General features: G+C 38.8%; 1 protein-coding gene, 1 non-coding gene and 1 pseudogene across 2 annotated transcripts in view; 1 reads left to right on the top strand and 2 right to left on the bottom strand.

Moving 5' to 3' along the window:
• Positions 1–14,717, bottom strand: part of LOC139033510 (transcriptional repressor p66-alpha-like) — a 31,162-nt pseudogene extending 16,445 nt beyond the window's left edge.
• Positions 1–15,368, bottom strand: part of GABRA3 (gamma-aminobutyric acid type A receptor subunit alpha3) — a 237,272-nt gene extending 221,904 nt beyond the window's left edge. The window contains exon 1 of the mRNA XM_070462787.1: positions 15,138–15,368. The gene's annotated coding sequence lies outside the window, so the exon portion shown is untranslated. The remainder of the gene's footprint in view (positions 1–15,137) is intronic.
• Positions 3,856–3,928, top strand: TRNAG-CCC (transfer RNA glycine (anticodon CCC)). The gene has a single exon. It is a non-coding gene; the product is annotated as a tRNA-Gly (tRNA).
• Positions 15,369–22,045: the final 6,677 nt, after the last annotated feature.

Below are 22,045 nucleotides of genomic sequence, written 5' to 3'. Positions count from 1 at the left end.
ATATCTAGAGAAAACTCTAAATCAAAATGATGCATTCACCCCAGTGTTCACAGCAGCAATATTTGCAACAGCCGAGACATGGAAGCAACCTAAATTTCCATCAATAAATGAATGGATAAATAATATGTAGTATATATACACATTGGAATGCTACTCGGCCATAAAAAAAGAATGAAATAATGCCACTTGCAGCAACATGGATGAATCTAGAGATTATCATGCTAAGTGAAATAAGTCAGATAGAGAAAGACAAATATCATATGATATCACTTACATGTGGAATCTAAAATATGATACTAAAGAAGTCTATTTACAAAACAGAAACAGATTCACAGGCATAGAAAACAAACTTATGGCTACCAAAGGGGAAAGGGGAGAGGGGGATAAATTAGGCATATGGGATTAACAGATACACACCACAATGTATAAAATGGATAAACACCAAAGATTTACTATATAGCACATGGAACTATATTCAGTATCCTGTAATAAAGCCTATAATAGAAAAGAATTTGAAACTGTGTATCTGAAACCAACACAATATTATAAATCAACTACAGTTAAATAAATACTAAAAATGTTTAAAATTCTATATCATTTATATATGATAAAATATAATACTTAGAACAAAGTTAATAAAATATATTCAAACCTATATACTGAAAACTAAAAAAGCAAACTTTACCCTTGCTCCAAAGACAAAAGTCATCTAAACATGTATCAAAGACATAAATCAAAGAACTGAAACTATAAAATTCTGGAAGAAAACAAATGAAAGGATCATTATGAATCTAGTTAAGGCAAAGACTTCTCAGAATACAAAAAGCCAAAGTCATATAGAGAGCCTACATAGAAAAATTTAAAAGGTCACATAACGGGAGAAAATATTTCAAAACATATTTTTAAATATATATATATATATATATATATATATATATATATATATATAAAACTCAATAATAGGAGTACAAACATCCTGATTTTCATGAACATTTCTCCAAAGAAAATACAGAGATGGCCAATAAGCATATGAACATGTTCAGTATTATAGTCATGCACTGTGCTGTTGCTCAGTTGTGTCCAACTCTTTGCAACCCTAAGGACCGTAGCCCTCCAGGCTCCTCTGTCCATGGGATTCTCCAGGCAACAATACTAGAATGGGTTGCCATTCCCTCCTCCAGGGGATCTTCCCAACCCAGGGATTGAACCCACGTCTCTTACATCTCCTGCATTGGTAGGCAGGTTCTTTACCACTAGCGCCACCTGGGAAGCCCATCATGAGTCACAGAGTTCTGCAAATTAAACCACAGTGAGCTATCACTATTCATTCACTTGGCTAAAATAAAATGAGCCAAAATAAAAAGTTAATATACAGAAGTCAATTACTTTCTTATATACCAGCAATGCACAACTGAAATTTGAAATTAAAAACAGCACTATTGAAATTAGTACCAAAAGATGAAATACATATAACTTTTAAAAAAATATATATGTGAGATCTATATGAGGAAATTACAAAACTTTGATGAAAGAAATCAAGAAGATCTAAATAAATGGAGAGATATTTCATATTCATGGATATGAAGATATAATACTATTAGATTCTGTTCTTGTGAACTTGATCTACAGATTTGGCACAATTCCAATTAAAACTACCGGACTTCCCTTCAGACATTAAAGAATCCAGCTGCAGTGTGGGAGACCTGGGTTTGATCCCTGGGTTGGAAGATTCCCTGGAGTAGGGCATGGCAACCCATTCCAGTATTCTTGCCTGGAGAATTCCCATGGATGGAGGAGCCTAGCAGCCTACAGTCCATGGGTTGCAAAGAGTTGGGCACACTGGGAGACTAAGCACAAACACCACAATCAAAATCCCACCAAGAATTTTGCAGATCTCAACAAACTAATTCTAAAGTTTTTATGGAAAGGGAAAAGACCCAGAATAATCAAGCAAAACTGAAGAAGAAGAATACAACTAAAGGACTAACACTACACAATGGGAAGAATTACTATAAAGTTATTGTAATCAAGAGAGTTTGGTATTGGTGAAAGAACACAGAAATAGATCAATGGAAAAGAATAGAAAGCCCAGAAACAGATCCACAAATATAGTCAAATGATGTTCAACAAAGGAGCAAAGGCAATTCATTGGAAAAAGAAAACTCTTTTTAATAAACGGTGCTGGGCAACTGGATATCCACAAATACAAAAATGAATCTAGATCCAGACATTATACCAATATGGATCACACACATAAATGTAAAATGCAAAACTATAAAACTTCTAGAAGATAACATAGGAGAAAATCTAGGTGACCTTGTTCTTGGTGATGAGTTTTTAGATTTCATACCAAAAGCACAATCCATGAAAGAAAAAAATGATAAATTGGATTTCATTAAAATGAAAAATGCTTGCTTTGAGAAAGGCACTGTTAAGAGAATGGAAACACAAGATAGACTGGGAGAAAATGTTTGCAAAAACATATATATGTAAAGAATTTGTGCCCAAAATATTCTAAGAACTCTTAAAATTCTAAAATAAGAAAATAAGTAACTCAGTTAAAAATAGGCAAAAGATCTGAAGAGACACCTAGGCAAAGACTATATAATATATGAATAGCAAATAAGCATATGAAAAGATATTCAACTCATATGTCATTAGGGGATTGCAAAGTAAAACAACAATGAGACGCCACTACAAATCTATTAGAGCAAATTCCAAAACACTGACAACAATTGCTGATGAAAATATGGAGCGACAAGAACACTCACTCATTGCTGGTGGGAATGCAAAATGGTGCAGCCACTTTGGAAGACAGTTTGGCAGTTTCTTACAAAGCTAAACATAGTCTAACCATGTGATCCAGCAATTGTGTGCCTTAGTATTTACCCAAATGAGTTGAAAACATTATCTGCACAAAAACCTACACATGAATGTTTATAGCAGCTTCATTCATAATTGCCAAAACTTGGAAGCAACCAAAATGTCCTTCTATAGTAAATGGGAATAAAAGACTGTGCTACATCTGGCCAATGGACTATTATTTGTCAATAAAAAGAAATGAGCTATAAAGCCATAAAAATACATGGAAGAAACCATAAATACACGTTACTAAGTGAAAGAAGCCAGTCTGAAAAGGCTACATACTGTATTATTCCAACTGTATGACATTCTGGAAAAAGCAATGGTAAAGAGAGTAAAAATATCAGTGGTTGCTAGGGGTTCAGGAGAGAGGGAGGGATAGATAGAACACAGAGTATATGTAGGGTGGTAAAATATTCTGTATACTATAATGATGAACACATGGCATACACTTGATAAAACTCATATAACTGTAGGACACAAAGAATGAACCCAAATTCAGCACTATGGACTTTAGTTCACGATTATATCAATATTAGTTCATCAGTTTTAACAAATGTGCCATATTAATGCAAAATATCAGTAGTAGAGGAAACTGAAGGGGAACAGATAAAGTAACTCTCCATACTTTCTCTTCAGTTTTTTTGTATATCTAAAACTTCTCTAACACTTAAGTTTAATAATTAAAAAAACACTGAAAATGCCAAGTGTAGGTGGAGATGTTGAGCAACTAGGACTCTCATACGCTGCTAGTAGGAATACAAAATGGAATAGCTACTTTGGAGAACAGTTTGACAGCATCTTATAACAGCAGACATTCAATTGCTATAGAACCCAGAAATTCTCCTCATAGAGAATTTCAATATGTGCAAACAAAAACTTGTATAAGAACATTTATAACAGAATTACTTATAATAGCAAAAAAGTGGAAAACACCCAAACATCCATCAACTAATGAATAAATATACTACTCAACAATAATAAATAGGGGCTTCCCTGGTAGTCCAGTGGCTAAGACTCTGTGCTCCCAATGCAGGGGGCCCAGGTTTGATCCCTGGTCAGGGAACTAGATCCCACATGCCACAACTAAGACCTGGCACAGACAAATAAATAAATAAACATTTTAATGAAATAATAGGAAAGAACAAACTGCTGATACATACAATTACATAGGTGAATCATAAAAACATGTGCTAAGTGAAAGAAGCCAGATACAAAAGGCTACATACTATATGACTCCATTTATATATTACAGAAGAAGCAAAATTATAAAGACAGATAAATTCTTTCCCAGATAACTGGCTGCAAACATGCACAAGTGACCTTTTGGAGGGGAGGGAAATTTTCTGTATCTTTATTGCAGTGGTGGTCATGGTTATATGATTATATACATCTGTTGAAATTTTGAAATGTGTACTCTCAAGAGTACATTTTATTTCATGAGATGTATGTCTCAATAAATTTGAGTAAAAAATTGAAGATGCCTAGGAATATATCTTATACATAAGAGTATTATTCAGTTCAGTTCAATCAGTCACTCAGTCGTGTCTGACTCTTTGCGACCCCATGAACCACAGCATGCCAGGCCTCCCTGTCCATTACCAACTCCTGGAGCTTGCTCAAACTCATGTCCATCGAGTTGGTGATGCCATCCAACCATCTCATCCTCTGTCATCCTCTCCTCCTCCTGCCTTCAGTCTTTCCCAGCATCAGGGACTTTTCCAATGAGTCAGTTCTTTGCATGAGGTGGCCCAAGTATTGGAGTTTCAGCTTCAGCATCAGTCCTTCCAATGAATATTCAGGACTAATTTCCTTTAGAATGGACTGATTGGATCTCCTTGCAGTCCAAGGGACTCTCAAGAGTCTTCTCCAACACCACAGTTCAAAAGCATCAATTCTTCGGCACTCAGCTTTCTTTATAGTCCAACTCTGACATCCACACATGATCACTGGAAAAACCATAGTCTTGACTAGATGGACCTTTGTTGGCAAAGTAATGTCTCTGCTTTTCAATATGCTCTCTAGGTTGGTCAGAGTATTATTATACTCTGATTATATATACTCTAATTATTTTTCATTCTCTGCAGTTACCCACACCCACACCATTTTTCTTATTCTTTCTGAATTGTCTTGATTATATTTGGCCCTTTATTCCCTTTAACTTAATTTTTAAAATAAGATTGTCAAATTCCAATAAAATCATGCTGATTTTGCTTGCAATTTTATTGAATATGTAGAATGAATTGGAGCAGAATTGGCATATTTTTGATAAAGAGGTTCTCTTTATCAAAGAAAATTGGAATTTCACTAGACTCAAAGGGAAGATAAAGTTTATCTGTAATGTTTTATTTCATTAAGACATATCTGAACAAGAAATAACAAAATGCTAATAACACTTGTTCATTCTGAGCAATCATATATGTGGTTATTTGCTCATTATTTTACATACTTCTGAGTCTCCTTGTCAATATTTTAAATTCTTCAAAGTTAAAAAATAGAAGAAAATAAACATGTAAACAAAATTTATAATAATAAATTTGAGTTAAGTGGAAGGAATGAAAGTTAAAATCATAAATAACATTTTCTCTGTATGCCAGCCATAATCAATTATTAGAAATAATGATAGATCCAGTTCATAAAATCAAAAACATAAAATAGATATTACTGCTATTATATACTCTCTATGCATGCATGCTAAGCTGCTTCAGTCATGTCTGACTCTTTGCGACCCTATGGACTATAGCCCGCCAGGCTCCTCTGTCCATGTGATTCTTCAGGCAAGAATACTGGAGTGGGTTGCTGTGCCCTCCTCCAGGGAATCTTCCCAAACCAGGGATCAAACTTGCATCTCCTGCATTGCAAGTGGATTCTTTACCCACTGAGCCACTTGGGAAGCCCCTATACACTCTATATAGTTATATAAATTAAGGTTTAAAGACCACACAGTAAGTAGGAGAGCTGAGGTAATGAAAACTGCAACTGCAAGATTTAAACTTTGCAACTAGATCAAGAAGAGACAAACTAGAAGAAATGGAGAACAGAAAAAACCCAAAGAGAACCTACTAAATCTAATAATTTGTATTATATATATATATATATATATATATATATATATATATATAATATGGCATCACAGAACGGTGGGAAAGAATGATTTATTCAATATTTGGTACTGTGAAACCATTGAAGAGGAAACAATTTTGAAAACTACCTCACACCACAGTAAATTTCAGGGGGATTAAACAATTAAACATAAGCAATGAAAATGAAAACACAACCCATTCAAACACTTATCCCATTTTTGATAAGGAAAAACTTCTTAAATATTAACTTATCAGAAAAAATTACAAATGAAAAGAGGGGCATGAATAATTACATAAAAGTTAACTTGTACAATAAAGTTAAATTAAAACACAATCTGGAAAATATATTCCACATATACCACAGAAGAAAGATCTAATGTCTACTAAATGCACACATTGTCCCCACAAGTGAATAAAAAACACTTAAGTTCTCAAAAGAAAAATGCATATAGGTCATCAATACACGTTTATAGGAAGGAAACAAAAGTGACCAGGAAACACAAGAAAGTATCCATGCTAACTATAATAAAAGAAACATTAAAATTGTAGGATACTGTTTTGCCTCTATCAGATTGGCAAAGAATTTAAACATGAATGTATGGCAAAAACCACCACAATATTGTAAAGTAATTAGCCTCCAATTAAAAAAAAAAGAATAACAATGCCCAGTACTGGCATAGGATTACTAGGAGAAATTGGCCATTTTATACAGTAGGACAACTTCACACTTATGTCAAGAACCTTTGAAAATGTAATATCCTTAGATGCAAAATATCCTTAGGCACAAAGACTCAGATACAACTGAGCAACTGAACTGAACTTAGGCACAGTAATGCCTTCATAAAAACCCATCTTCAGAAAAATCATCCATTCAACAAATATTTAATAAGACTCTATAATGTGTCAGCCATTGATCAAGGTACTGGGAGATACAACAATAAGCAAAATAGAAAAAAAAATCCCCATTCTTGACAGGCTTACCTTTTAATACAAGGATTCAGGTAGCAAATAAATAAAATATCTAGTCTGTTAGCTGATGATACAGACCAGAGAGAAAATATAAGGCAAGAAAGGAAAATAGTAAGTGTTAAGGGAGAAGAGTTTTCATTTTTATGTTACAGTTGTTACAGAAGACCTCATCGAGGTGACATTGAATAAAAACCTGAATGGGGCAAGGTTCAAAGAAGCAAAGATTTGTGTATAAGGGTATATACATTGCAAAGCTGTTTATGATAACTTACAAGTGAAAATAATTTAAATGAACAATATAGGATCTCATAAATAATTTTGGTATAAATTGTACAACTGAAAATTATGTACAGTAGCTGTTAGAAATTGTTTGAAGGCTGCTGAATCACATGGTGATGCTCACAATATGATACCAATGGAGATATCACATATTAAATAGAATATAAGGTATGATCTCGATCATGTAAACATGGAAACATCTGGAAGGAAGTAGAACAAGTTATCTTTGGGCTAGGTATTCAGAGGTGATTTGTATTAGCTTCTCTCCATTTTCCAAATTTTCTATTGTGAGGCTGTTTTACTTTTATATCTGGAAAAAATCTGTTTAAAGGCAGATTTTATAGCCTCAAGGTAGATTAATAAATGTGCAAAATGTTTTTAAATGGCACTTGTCAGCCATGCCTTGAGTACAGGGTCCAGATTTGGACACTGTGTGTTAAGGATGATACTGAAAATTGAAGTATCTCAAGTAGAAGATACTCAAAATATATGTCATATGAGCTTCTCTTGTACTATTTTAAAAAGTTATTTTATGCTATGATCACTTACGTAATTCCATTCCCATCCACCTCCCCTTCCCTTCAAAAAAATCTGTGTAATACTTGATTTCTTTTAAGAAATCATTTTCTAAAGAGAAAAAGCACCCTTCAAAATATACATCCTGGAGATTTTTATTCTTCCTTCTGTGTGTGGTAAAGAGACATACTGTGTATAAACATCAATATTTTAAAAGTCATGTTTGAAATATAAAAGGTGTTTTTCTATTACCAACCAATATTTCCCTTTATCATATACGTTCCCCCTAGGAAGAGACAGCATTTAAGAACATGAGCTAGTCACCTTGCCTCTATTTCACAGTATGCTGTACCATTTTTTTCAGTACTCTTAGTTTATTTCAAATTGGCAATAGTAGAAATATCATCCAATACCCAGATTTACTATAGATTTTAGAATACAATCAGCTCTGTCCTTAGCTAACAAGACAGTCATGATTTCAGCAATCTCATGAATGGAACAAGAAAAGGGTCTTGCTGTGATCTCTTACAGACCCTGTGAATTATTCCACCGGTTAGCAACCTTCAGAATTCCATATAAAATCCTGTGCTCCTTAAATAAATAACTGGGCCTGAACTATCTGCACAGGACCATGAGAATGTAGTACAGAATAGAGCATGAACCACAGAACCTTGCAGTTGAGAGTCTTTATAAATCATCCAGGTCTAATTCAACCCTCCTCATTTTACAGTTAGAGGCTCAAATAAGACAGGTGGCTTGTCACAAGAAACTAAGCCTCTATGCCAGGACTAGAACCTAGGACTAGGCTATCCAAAATCTGATTTAAGAGAGATCTTTAATATCTAATTATTCATCATTTTTAAAATCAAGTGCCTCTTTCTCTAATTTATAGAATGGAGAGAGTTGGGAGGTCTGGAAAGAGTCCTGGCTCATTGAGAGTTTCAGCTGTGCAACATGACATGTAATCTTTCCTTACAGCACTATCATCTGTTGAACATCTGCAAAATGGATATGCATCACCCAGTCTTAACTGTTAGGAACCACTGTGAGCATCAAAGTGGGGGAGGACTGTTAGAAATGGGGTATCGTGTCTCAGTACTCAACTTCTGTGAAAATTCGAACATGTTGACCACACCTTCCTTCTTAAAGCAGTACATTTTCCTCTATACACTAATGACAAAATACAATTATATAGTTCAGTAGCTTGTAGAATAAAGTCTATCTCCACATCTAAACCATGAGCCCCAAAGTGACAACAACCATGTCTATGTTGGTCACTATTATATGGTACATGCTTAGTCAATCTTATGTAGTCACAAAATATTTGTTCAATCACTGGATAAGGGCTCTCTTCTCTTGGCTGTTTCACAATACTGCCGCTGCTGCTGCTGCTGCTAAGTTGCTTCAGTCGTGTCCAACTCTGTGCGACCCCATAGATGGCAGCCCACCAGGCTCCCCTGTCCCTGGGATTCTCCAGGCAAGAACACTGGAATGGGTTGCCATTTCCTTCTCCAATGCATGAAAGTGAAAAGTGAAAGTGAAGTCGCTCAGTTGTGTCCGACTCTTAGTGACCCCATGGACTGCAGCCTACCAGGCTCCTCCGTCCATGGGATTCTCCAGGCAAGAGTACTGGAGTGGGTTGCCAGTGCCTTCTCCGTTCACAATACTATACCCCCCTAATTTTCCTTCCACATGTCTGATGTCTCCTCCTCTGTAGCCTTCACACAAACTCATCTTTGCTTTCCCTTCCCTGGTGGTTCACATAGTAAAGAATCTGCCCACAATGTGGGAGACTCGGGTTTGATCCCTGGGGTCAGGAAGATCCCCTGGAGAAGGGAATGGATACCTACTCCAGTTCTTCTTGCCTTGAGAATTCCATGGACAGAGGAGCCTTGTGGGCTATATAGTCCATGGGGTCACAAAGAGTCAGACAGGACTGAGCAACTAACACTTTGGGCCTCCCAAGTGGCGCTGGTGGTAAAGAGCCCACCTGCCAATGCAGGAGACATGAGAGATGCAGGTTCAGTCCTGGTTAGGAAGATCCCCTGGAGGAGGGCATGGCAACCCACTCTAGTATTCTTGCCTGGAGAATCCCAAAGGGACAGAGGAGCCTGGTGGGCTATAGTCCACAGGGTCACAAAGAGTCAGACATGACTGAAGCGACTTAGCATGCACACATCCTAAAGATAAGCATTCTCCAAAGAAATCCTTAGATCCTTTTTTTTTTCTAATTGAAGTATTGCTTCTTTATCGATGACTCTCAAATCCCTCTCCCCAGCTAAGTTCTTTCCAGAGCTCCAATCCCATATTTTTTTTCCAACTGTACCCAGTACTTCTTGGTGGGCTGTAGCAATAGTACTACCTGTGTGACCTCATTCAAATCAAGTCACTCCACTTCCAAGGATCAGTTTGCTCATCCATAAAACAAAAGAGTTGACTCTACTACATAAAGAGCAAAGTCCTAAGTTTCCAAGCTAGCATTCAATATTATTTATAGTGAAGCCCTCCAAGTACCTCACAAAACATTTATCACATACTTACCATACTCCAATGCAAGTGAACTCACTGTTCCCAATACATTTTTCTGGCCTCTGCCTAGAACACTTTTCCCATTCCCCAAACTCCGTCCACAGTTTGTCATATTTTCAAAACCCAGTTCAAATGCTACTCCCAGGAAGCTGTTTTTGATCTCCTTGGCTGCAAGCCCTTTCCTTCTTTCATGAGTGTGACTCTCGTTCTCATAGTATTATGGTTGTTTGTGTACTTCTTCTCTCTCCTATTTGACTGTGTCATCTTTGAGGGCAGAGACTATTCCTAAATCAGTCTGTATCTCCCACATCGCCTTTGGTCCATAATGTGCTCGTAATAATCTCATATTGAACAGATTCAGTTAAGGTCATATCAGCCACCTTGCTTGAAAGCCTTCAATCAGTCCCTTTGTTTCTAGAATAAAGGCCAAAATCCTTACAGTGTCCCACTCCACCCATCCCAGAGTTTGCTCAATTTTCCAAATTCACTAAGCTTCTCTCATCTTAGGATCCTCATGCGTGCTCTTCCCTTCATCTAGAAAAGCACTCTACCCCCTCTATCACCATCACCCCACCCCCATGTCTTTATCTGGCCTTAATATTACTTCCTCAAGGAAAGTTTTCTTAAACCCCAAACTAGATCAGATTTCCTCCGTTATATACCTTCCTAGCCCTACTCCACCCATACTTTTCCTTTATAACATGTGTTGCTGACTGAAATAACACAGTTGTGTGATTATCTGATTTATTACCTCTTCCCCATCAGACTATAAGCTCCAAATAAGCATGTACCATGTCTGTGTAGCTTACCTTACTAACATCTGCATGGTGCTTAACCATATCACTGAATAAATAGCTGTTGAATGACTGAATTGATGAATGACTGGGTTAAAGGTAAAAATTTGGGACTTAGAATGTAGAAAAATATTTTCCTATCTTCCTATAATTCCTTCAAAGTAAAATTAAGATGCCTGGTAGCTATCTGTGACAGGTGAGCTTGCCTTCTAATTCAACATAAGAAATTTGTAAAAATAGGATGAATATTTCCCCCACCCCAAAATGCTGGAAGGAAAACAAAATTACCTTTTTTAAAATGAACATATGGCCCCAAAAGGCATCACTAGCACCAACTGGTCTGTTCCTTTAATTTAACAAGCACCTCAGTTCAGTTCAGTTCAGTTCAGTTCAGTTCAGTCGCTCAGTTGTGTCCGACTCTTTGCGACCCCATGAATCACAGCACGCCAGGCCTCCCTGTCCATCACCAACTCCCAGAGTTTACTCAAACTCATGTCCATCAAGTCAGTGATGCCATCCAGCCATCTCATCCTCTGTCATCCCCTTCTCCTCCTGCCCCCAATCCCTCCCAGCATCAGGGTCTTTTCCAATGAGTCAACTCTTCGCATGAGGTAGCCAAAGTATTGGAGTTTCAGCTTCAACATCAGTCCTTCCAATGAACACCCAGGACTGGTCTCCTTTTATGCCATATACTATGATAGTGTCTGACGTTACAATAAACTGGACTGATACAGCCCCCTACTAACTTGAAATATATAATTTAAAAGTGGAATTTATAGAAGCTTTTAAAAAGGCTTTATTGCAGTCACAACACCAAACTAATGCTCCTTTGCAAGGATATTAAATTTTCCATCAAAGGAGATACTAACCTAAGGGTGAAAGATCATTTGGCAGGGATTATTTGGAAATTATAACTGGGCCCAATCTGAGCCTCTTAAATTAGATAGATGGGCAGGTAGCCTAGAACAATATCACTTGAAGTGTGGTCCAAGGATCATTGCTTATCTACAAACTATTATTACCAGACAGCAATGACCTAAGTATAAAAATTGAGAAGTACACACATGCAGAAATTGAGAATATGTACTTACAAAATGTAACAACTCAACTTGAAAAAAAAATAATTTTATGTCTATTGAATCTAACAATAAAATGATAGCTTATATTTTGCATGGCTTTTATTTTTCTACTAATTCATACTTAATGTATTTGACTAAAGAAACTATCTGTGGTGGATTGGGAAATTTTTAAAAAACTGGTTCTTCACCAAGATAGTTTGAAAAGCACTGGAACAGCAGCTTAAGGATTGCCTGTCAGCTTGTTAAAAATGCAAAACTCAGGTCCCACCCCAGACCATTTGAATCGGAATTAACATTTTTACAAGATCCTCAGGGGATTCTTTTGCACATTCAAGTTTGAGAAGAACTGCCCTAGATGATTTCTGAAGTCCATTAGAACCCTGAGATTTTACAATTTACTTCAGGTAGAGAATTGCAGAGCTGAAAACCCCTCAGAGAAGCTGAGATCCATGCAGAGGAAATCATGTGTCTAACGTAACTGGCGATTTTTCAGAGCTAGCAATAGAACTCAACTTTCCTAACAACCAGGTCAGTTTTCCACTCTAACACACCACATGCTCACTCCTATTCCACCCAGTCCCACTCTGCACCATCCCCTCAGTGATGTCATTGTTCCTGAGATACTGATATAACAATTTATTCTTCTATCTTTTATATACTATGAATCTTGAATCACAAGATTCCAAATGTTTTCTTTATAATTGTGGTTAACTCTTTCTTCCCAAATCTTCCCACATGCTTATTCTCTGGCTGTTATATGGACATTCTGGGGCTTCAGAAGAAATAGCACTGATTTCTGGTTTTTGGAAAAGAACAGAGACTGTCTTTGTTCCCATCAGTCCACTTGATACCAAATAGCAAGCTTTTCCAAGTAAGAGAACATACAATATCAGGGCTGCTTTACAAAACTCAGTATGATCAGTCTGTGGCTGACAAACAAGAGAATGGGATAATAGGCCATATTAATAAAAGTCTAGTGCCCCAAATGAGGCAAATGATGATCCCTTCCTTGTGGTCCTGTCAGATTCAAGGCTTGAGGGGAGAGATACAGCTGTCTTCAACTATCGAGGCGCTATTATTAAGAAGCAAATTAAAATTAAAAAAAGAAGCAAATTGGTTCTAGAAAGTCCTAAAGAACCAATGAAGAGATGTTACAGGGAGACAGACGTTGGCTTATAACAGGGATTACTTCCTGACAGTATAGAAGGAGCCCCCTAATGAGCTCATTGTCAGTCCAGGGAGTTCAAATAGAAATTAGTCAAAGAATTGGATGCTTAGGACAAATTCAAGAACTGCGTGGAGAAGTAAAGCTTAATAACCTTTAGGGATCCTTCCAGTTCCAAAGTTTTAGTACTCTACAATTTTCAGAACAAGGTGACTCGAAGCTCTCAGAAGAAGAGAGCGACAGCTGGTCCTAAAAAGAGAGTCTTTGGATGGATGTTAGATGGATGAGGCCATGACAATGGAAAAATGAAGTCTTTCCTGGCATTCTTTCCAAAGGAAAGCAGAATGTCCAAAGAAAGTCTTTTGGGCAGCCCCTCTAGGAAACCCAGATGAGGCTTGGCTCCACAATAGCTAGCCACTATGCCCCACTCTAAATTCCTGTTACTTTACACAAAGGACTCTACCTACACTTGCCTAACAGATGAGGGTGGAAAATTCTCCCCAGGGAGGCAGTGGTGCTTAGTGGTCAAGACCGTACATTCTGGAACCAGGTTGCCTGTGTTCTAATTCCCAGTCAGGGCATTTAATTGCTAAACCTCTCTGTGCCTCAGTTTCCTCATCACTAAGAAAAATGATAGTATCTTGCTTCATATGGTTAATGTAAGGATAATACATACTAAAGTCACAGCCCAAGATTTGAAACATTGTAAGCACTCAACAGTGTCAGCAATTGGCATTGCAGGTGTTATAATTACCATTACGGGTACAGCAGTATCGCCAACTCAAAAAGCCCCCATCAAGCAACCAGATCTTTACCCCGACCAATTCAGAGCGGATATATTACAAGAGCTTTAGCCAACCCTTGCATAGCTACAGACATCCAGAACCTGCTGACCCTCAGTAAATCATACCATTCACACCAATCAGCTCTTCACCCTGCACTCTCGAAATCCAGCAGCCACCCCTCCCCCAGTCCTCCTGCCTAAGCCACCCGCAGCCACAGCCAGAGGAGCAGCAAACTGGAAATTCAGTTCCAGACAAACCATCAGGTGTTTCTTCCCTCCCAAGGACAGAGCTGGACCTAATACTAAGCCTGCCAGTTGATGGGGTGGGATATCGGAATCCCGGGTCTAGCCTATCAGCTTGAGTACCTGGAATGGGGAGTGGGCAGGCAATGGGGCTTCCCACAGAGAAGCAAGGGAAACCTCCCAAGTTTGTGAAGGAACTCAGGCCCAACGCTACAAAGAGCCTCTTAAGGGAAGGGGGGAGGTCTCCACCTGCTTTCAAAGGAAACAGTTATTTACAACTTTATACTCACTTGCGTCTGGGGGAGGTAATAGGGAGATGGGGAAAGGGACTACAACGTATTCTCCTTTCTCATTTCCAGCAATGAGAAGCAGCTGCAGAGAAAGAGTTAAAAGGAGCAAGGAAGCTCCAGCCATTACCCCATCCCTGTGCCTAGGGCTGTCTGGGGGGTCATGACAGTGCTTTCTGCTCTGGCTAGGGGCCACTCGGTGTCTTTCTGCAGCAGCTGCCGGCCCCCCGAGCAATTTGCAAGGTCAATGCTGACCTGCTTCCTAAAAGGAACAAAACAATTCACTGACAATGAAGCAAATAGCGCATACACCACATCGCAACCCCCTCTTCCTCAAATCAGGTTTTACCCCTGTGCCTCCCTGCCCAGATGCCGACTCTGGGCTTCCACCAGCCCCACTGGGAAACCCAGGATAGCATCACAGCTGCAGAGCATGTCTCGCCTCGCTGGCCAACCCAAGGAGACTCTCCGTACGGGGGAGAGATGCTATCGCTAAAGGAGACCTGAGCTTGGGGGAGGGGGAAGGAGGGAAAGCTGTGTTTCTTACCAAGCGCCACAGTCACTTCCTCGAAGCGGAGAGAAGAGAAGGATGAATGAACTGAAACAAGTTGGAGGTTGAGCCCTCACAAAGCTCGGCTTCTTCTTCTGTTTCTCTGGGTCTCTCCCCGTCCCTCTCCCGTCTGTCTCTCTGGTTTGCTCGCTAGCTTGCGCGCGCTCACGCTCTCCGTCTCTCTCTCTCTCTCTCACCCTCCCTTCCTTCCTCTCTCTCTCTCCCCCTCTCTCGCTCCCTTCTCTTCTCTCTCTCCCCCCTTTCCCACTTCCCCTCCCCCTTTGCTGGTTTTGGATTCACCACTGCTTGGTGCTGAGCACGAGGCTGTGCTGGGGCTCAGAACACAGCGCTGCAAAGGTTTGCATCTGTGGTTGTTTTAGGAAAGACTAAAGTAGTATTCGATTATTTTAGCTATCCAGCAGAGAAACAGGGAAGCTCTGAGAGAAGGGGAAGAGCAAAGGGAGCAAAGGGAAAGGAAAGAGAGCATAAAGGATAAGAGCGAATAGGAGGATAAAGGAAGTATGGATTACCATACTTGATGTGTGATGCTTACTAGCTAGCTGCTCCTAGACGGAAGATAAGTGGTCTGTCTCCCTTTCATCCCTATGGGCGCGCCTTAGCCCAGGCTCCATATAAAGGTTGGACAAATCTGTCTGTTCACATTACATCTCTGAGGACAATGATGAGCAAAAAAAAATACTACATCAAAGAGGTTGCCATTCCCACTCCACTAAGAAGAAAGGGTTCAGCCACATTGATCTGCCAGTGACCTAACTGCCACCCCCACCTCCAACCAAGTAGAAGTGTAGACCCAATACAGAACTGTCAGCTGGAGCTTACCTCCAGGCAAAACAGACAAGCAGCAGAACCACAAAGCTTTCCTTTCAAAAACCTCTAAAGGGAATACAGGTGTATGTAAGTTTGTGAGCCTACATGTAAGTTTGCACAAGGAGGAAGAAAGGAAGGAAGGAGATTAATTAACTCAAAGTATAAAAGAATAATATTCCCATTGAGGGAAAAAAACTGGACAAATAATAGTAATAATGCAACAGGGGGTAGGAAAAGACCTAGACTGAGAGTAAAATAAAGGAACACAGCTTTGACTTCTGCCTCTGAAAATTACTTGATTATTATCTTTGACAAGTCTGACCCTCATCATCCTCAATGGCAAAATGAATGGTGATGGATGGACATGATTTTGAAAGACCCTTTCACACCTAACAATCTAGGCTGTAGGACAGGAAAATCTCAGATGAAGGAGTTGACCTGTGGAGAGTGAAATATAGGCTACCAAATTTAAAAGGTTTTCCAAAGGTGAGTCCCCAAATGGGACCTCAAATCACGCTGACAAAACATTCCCTTTTGAGCATTTCAGGGGCAACATAAATATGAACTGCTCCTATCAAAGAATTCAGCCCCTCTTATGTGATTTTGCAACCCATTTAGTCAGAGAATCAAAATGGTCCTTTAGGGCATCTGATTGAACATATGTTTTATTGTGTATGTTAAGTGTACTGATATATATATATATATAGACTGGGACATGGAAGGCATTTAAAATTCTTCCCACAGTGTACTATTTCTATCTGAACCACTATCCTGTTGGGTCCACTCCCTCCAAAACATTCCTAAAACTCTCTACTTCTGTTCATTGACGTACATGTGCTATACTCTGACTACATGCATATACCCGTTTACTGAGTATATATAGAGGGATATATAGGCTCAGTCACTGAACTGTAAGGACCCATAAGATAACCATCTCATTCCTTTTTGTGACTGAGTAGTATTCCATTGTGTGTGTGTGTGTGTATGTGTGTGTGTGTGTGTGTGTGTGTGTACACACCACATCTTCTTTATCCATTCCTCTGTTAATGGACATCTAGGTTGCTTCCATGTCCTGGCTGTTGCAAATAGTGCTGCAATGAACACTGGGGTGTACATATCTTTTTGAACTGTGCAATTTGCAGAGATGTGGCTGGACCTAAAAATTCATACAGAGTGAAGTAAGAAAGAGAAAAACAAATATCGTATACTAATGCATATATGTGGAATCTAGAAAAAATGGTATAGATGATCTTTGCAAAGCAGAAATAGAGACACAGGCTTACAGGATAAATGTATGGATACTAAGGAGAAAGGGGGTGGACGAATTGGGAGATTGGATTGACATATATACACTACTATGTATAAAATAGATAACTAATGAGAACCTACTATATAGAACAGGCACTCTATTCAATGCTTTGTGCTGACCTAAATGTGAGAGAAGTCCAGAAACGGGATATATGTATATGTAGAGCTGATTTACTTTACTGTATAGCAGAAGCTAACACAAAACCGTAAAGCAACTATACTCCAATAAAAATTATTTTAAAAACAGATAACGATCTCATTTTGCAGAAAGAGAAACTTGCCTACAGGAAAAAAATATAGCTCACACAATGTCATAGTGAATCAGTGACAACACCAAGACCGCTATAAGGCAAGTGTATATGTGGGCACATAACTGTGTACAATTCCTCCTGCACAGGTATGTACTTGTTTGCACAAATGCTCATTGGATTTAGAGGATTAGTGAAATGGCAAGAAGAAATATTAGAAGCTGTCATAAGGTTGCTGTATTATTTCATAGGGTTGCCATAACAAATTACCACAAAACAGAAAAAGAGACTCAGATGTATAGAACAGACTTGTGGACTCTGGGAGAAGGTGAGGGTGGGATGTTTCAAGAGAACAGCATTGAAACATGTATATTATCTGGTGAAACAGATAACCAGCCCAGGTTGGGTACATGAGACAAGTGCTCGGGCCTGGTGCACTGGGAAGACCCAGAGGGATTGGGTGGAGAGGGAGGTGGGAGGGGGGACTGGGATGGGGAATACATGTAAATCCATGGCTAATTCATTTCAATGTATAACAAAAACTACTGTAATGATATAAAGTAATTAGCCTCCAACTAATAAAAATAAATGGAAAAAAAAAAACAACAAAAGTTTATTGTCTCACAATTCTGGAGGCCACAAGTCTGACATTAAGGTATTGGCAGGGTCACACTTGCCCTAAAGACTCTAGAGGGGAATCTTTCCATGAATCTTCCAGCTTCTGGTGGCTCCTAGAATTCCTTGCCTTATAGAAACATCACTCCAATCTCTGCCTCAGTCTTCAAATTGTCTTCTCTTCTGTGCCTCTGTGTAACCAAATTTCCCTGCCTTTTCCCTTATAAAGACAGCAGTCACAGGATTTAAATCCTTAAATCTTTAAATCTTAAATCCTTAAATCTAGGATGACATCATCTCAAGAAATTTTACTGATTACTACAGTATTTGAACATCTTGTGACGTCCATGTGTAGAGTCATCTCTTGTGTTGTTGGAAGAGGATGTTTGCTATGACCAGTGTGTTCTCTTGGTAAAACTGTTATCCTTTGCCCTGCTTCATAACAGGCCAAACTTGCCTGTTACTCCAGGTATTTCCCTTTCCCACAGTCAGTCAATACCAATATCAGATTGGTTATGTTCTTTGCAGCCAAAGATGAAGAAGCTCTATACAGTCAGCAAAGACAAGACCTGGAGTTGGCTGTGGCTCAGATAATGAACTTCTTATTGCAAAAACCGGGCTTAAATTGAAGAAAGTAGGGAAAACCACTAGGCCATTCAGGTATGACCTAAATCAAATCCCTTATGATTATACAGTGGAGGTGATGAATAGATTCAAGGGACTAGATCTGGTAGACAGAGTGCCTGAAGAACTATGGATGGAGGTTCGTAACATTGTACAGGAGGCAGTGACCAAAACCATCCCCAAGAAAAAGAAATGCAAGAAGGCAAAGTGGTTGTCTGAGGAGGCTTTACAAATAGCTGAGAAAAGAAGAGAAGTGAAAGACAAGGGAGAAAGGAAAAGATATACCAAACCGAATCCAAACTTCCAGAGAAGAAGAGCAAGGAGAAATAAGAAGGCCTTCTTAAATGAACAATGAGAAAATAGAGGAAAACAAAGAATGGGAAATACTAGAGATCTCTTCAAGAAAACTGGAGAGATCAAGCGAACATTCCATGCAAGGATGGGCACAAAAACAGTAAGAATCTAACAGAAGTAGAAGAGATTAAAGAGATGAAAAGAATATACAGAAGAACTATTCAAAAATGGTCTTAATGGCCCAGATAACCATAATGGTGTGGTCACTCACCGAGACACTGACATCCTGGAGCGTGAAGTCAAGTGGGCCTTAGGAAGCATTACTACGGACAAAGGTAGTGAAGGTGATGGAATTGTCAGCTGAGCTATTTCAAACCCTAAAAGATCAATATGTCAGCAAATTTGGAAAACTCAGCAGTGGCCGCAGGACTGGAAAAGGTCAGTTTTCATTCCAATCCCAAAGAAGAGCAATGCCAAAGAATGTTCAAACTACCATACAATTGTGCTCATTTCACATGCTAGTAAGGTTATGCTCAAAATCCTTCAAGCTAGGCTTCAGCAGTATGTGAACCAAGAACTTCCATATATATATAAGCTGTATTTAGAAAAGGCAGAGGAATGAGAGAACAAATTGCCAACATTCGTTTGATCACAGAGAAAGCAAGGGAGTTACATAAAAACATCTGTTTCTGCCTCATTGACTATGCTAAAGCCTTTGACTCTGTGGGTCACAACAAACTGTGGAAAATTCTTAAAAGAGATGAGAATACCAGACTACCTTACCTGCCTCCTGAGAAACCTGTATGCAGGTCAAGAAGCAACAGTTAGAACTGGACATGGAACAACAGACTTGTTCAAAATTGGGAAAGGAGTATGACAAGGCTGTATATTGTCACCCTGCTTATTTAACTTATATGCAGTGTATATCATGTGAAATGCCAGGTTGGATGAATCATAAGCTGGAATCAAGATTGCCTGGGGAAATATCAACAACCTCAGATATGCAGATGATACCACTTAATGGCAGAAAGTAAAGAGGAACTAAAGAGTTTCTTGATGAAAGTGAAAGAGGAGAGTGAAAAAGCTGGCTTAAAACTCAACATTCAAAAAACTAAGATCATGGCATCCAGTCCCATCACTTCATGGCAAATAGAAGGGGAAAAAAATGGAAACAGTGACAGACTTTATTTTCTTGGTCTCCAAAATCACTGCAGATGGTGACTACAGCCTTAAGATTAGAAGAGGCTTGCTCCTTGGAAGAAAAGCTATGACAAACCTATCAGCATATTAAAATTCAGAGACATCACTTTGCCAACAGAGGTCTGTATAGCCAAAGCTATGGTTCTTCCAGTAGTCATGTATGGATGTGAGAGGTGGATCATAAATAATGTCGAGTGCTGAAGAACTGATGCTTTCAAATTATGGTGCTGGAGAAGACTCTTGAGAATCCCTTGTACTGCAAATAGATCAAACTAGTCAATCTTAAAGGAAATCAGTCCTGAATATTCATTGGAAAGACTGATGCTGAAGCTGAAACTCCAATACTTTGGCCACCTGATGCAAAGAGCTGACTCATTGGAAAAGACCTGATGCTGGGAAAGATTGAAGGCAAAAGGAGAAGGGGGTGGCAGAGGATGAGATGGTTGGATGGCATCACCAACTCAATGGACATGAGTTGAGCAAACTCTGGGAAATTGTGAAGGACAGATAAGCCTGGCTTCCTGCAGTTCATGGGGTTGCAGAGAGTCGAACATGACTTAGCAACTAAACAACAACAACAGCTTCTACAGAGAATATACATCCAAATAAGATCACATCCTTTGGTTCTGATGGACATGCATTTTGTTGTGTTAGTCACTCAGTTGTGTCCAACTCTTTGTGATTCCATGGACTGTAGCCCACCAGGCTCCTCTGTCCATGGAATTCTCCAGGCAAGAATACTGGAGTGGGTAGCCATTCCCTTCTCCAGGGGATCTTCCTGACCCAGGGATTGAATCCAGGTCTCCTGCATTGCAGGCAGATTCTTTACTGTCTGAGCCACCAGGAAAGCCCAGACATGAATTTTGGGAAGATACTATCTGACCAACTACAGTGGCCAAGTTTTCTTTTTGTCAGTTAAAGCCACTAAACAAATAAACCATCTGAGGAACCATTATTTTTAAAAGAAAAGATATTTCAATCCAAAGAAGTGAGATGAAGATACCCTCATAACAAAACTATAATTTAAATCCTATGGTTTTAGCTATATTAATAGCTTAAAAAATAGTATTTTCATAAATGTTCTCAGTTCACTGCAAACCACAGAAAATTTTTTACTAGAACCACTTCTGATATTGGAGCAGTTTCTATCAAACCAATCCTGCTGCAGATAGCAATAATAAACTCTCGACAAAAAAACAATCTGGATGCATTGGAAATGTATCATAAATAGTCATAAATTGGAAAAGAGTTGACAATTGAAAGAAAGGAACAATATTGAGTTTGCCCTTTTTAAAAATGTCTGCCTGAGGGCGGGCCACAGGCCAGAGCAATAACTAAAACTCTAGAGAAATTGAAAGTAAGTGTTGCAGCTGGTAAATGTTTAACAACTGGATCTTCAGGAAAAATAAGTAAAACCCAATTCATAGTATTTCCCAATTTCCATCGTGTAAATACTCCCACCCTGGCTTGTAGAACCAAAAGACAGAGTTCAGGATGACAAATGAAGCTGGAAAACAATGAGAGAAATCCAATAATTGAGAGAACTTCAGAGTGGGAGATCCCCATTCTGTGTACAAACTGCCCAAATCGCTGATGGAACTATCAATTACACATGTGGTGACAGTTTCCAAAGAGCCTAAATATAGCTGAAAAAATTAATCAGAAGTTTCAGTGCTGCCCATCACAAAGAAGAGTTTTGAGGTTCAGTTCAGCCACATTAATTGCTGACTAAAACAAACAAAAAAAGCAATTCTCTACAGAGAAATGAAAGAGAATATAGGTATCCTA

Source organism: Odocoileus virginianus, unplaced genomic scaffold (genome assembly GCF_023699985.2).
Source record: "Odocoileus virginianus isolate 20LAN1187 ecotype Illinois unplaced genomic scaffold, Ovbor_1.2 Unplaced_Scaffold_13, whole genome shotgun sequence".
NCBI classification, from domain to species: Eukaryota; Metazoa; Chordata; class Mammalia; order Artiodactyla; family Cervidae; genus Odocoileus; species Odocoileus virginianus.
This window is presented reverse-complemented; position numbering and strand designations above follow the sequence as displayed.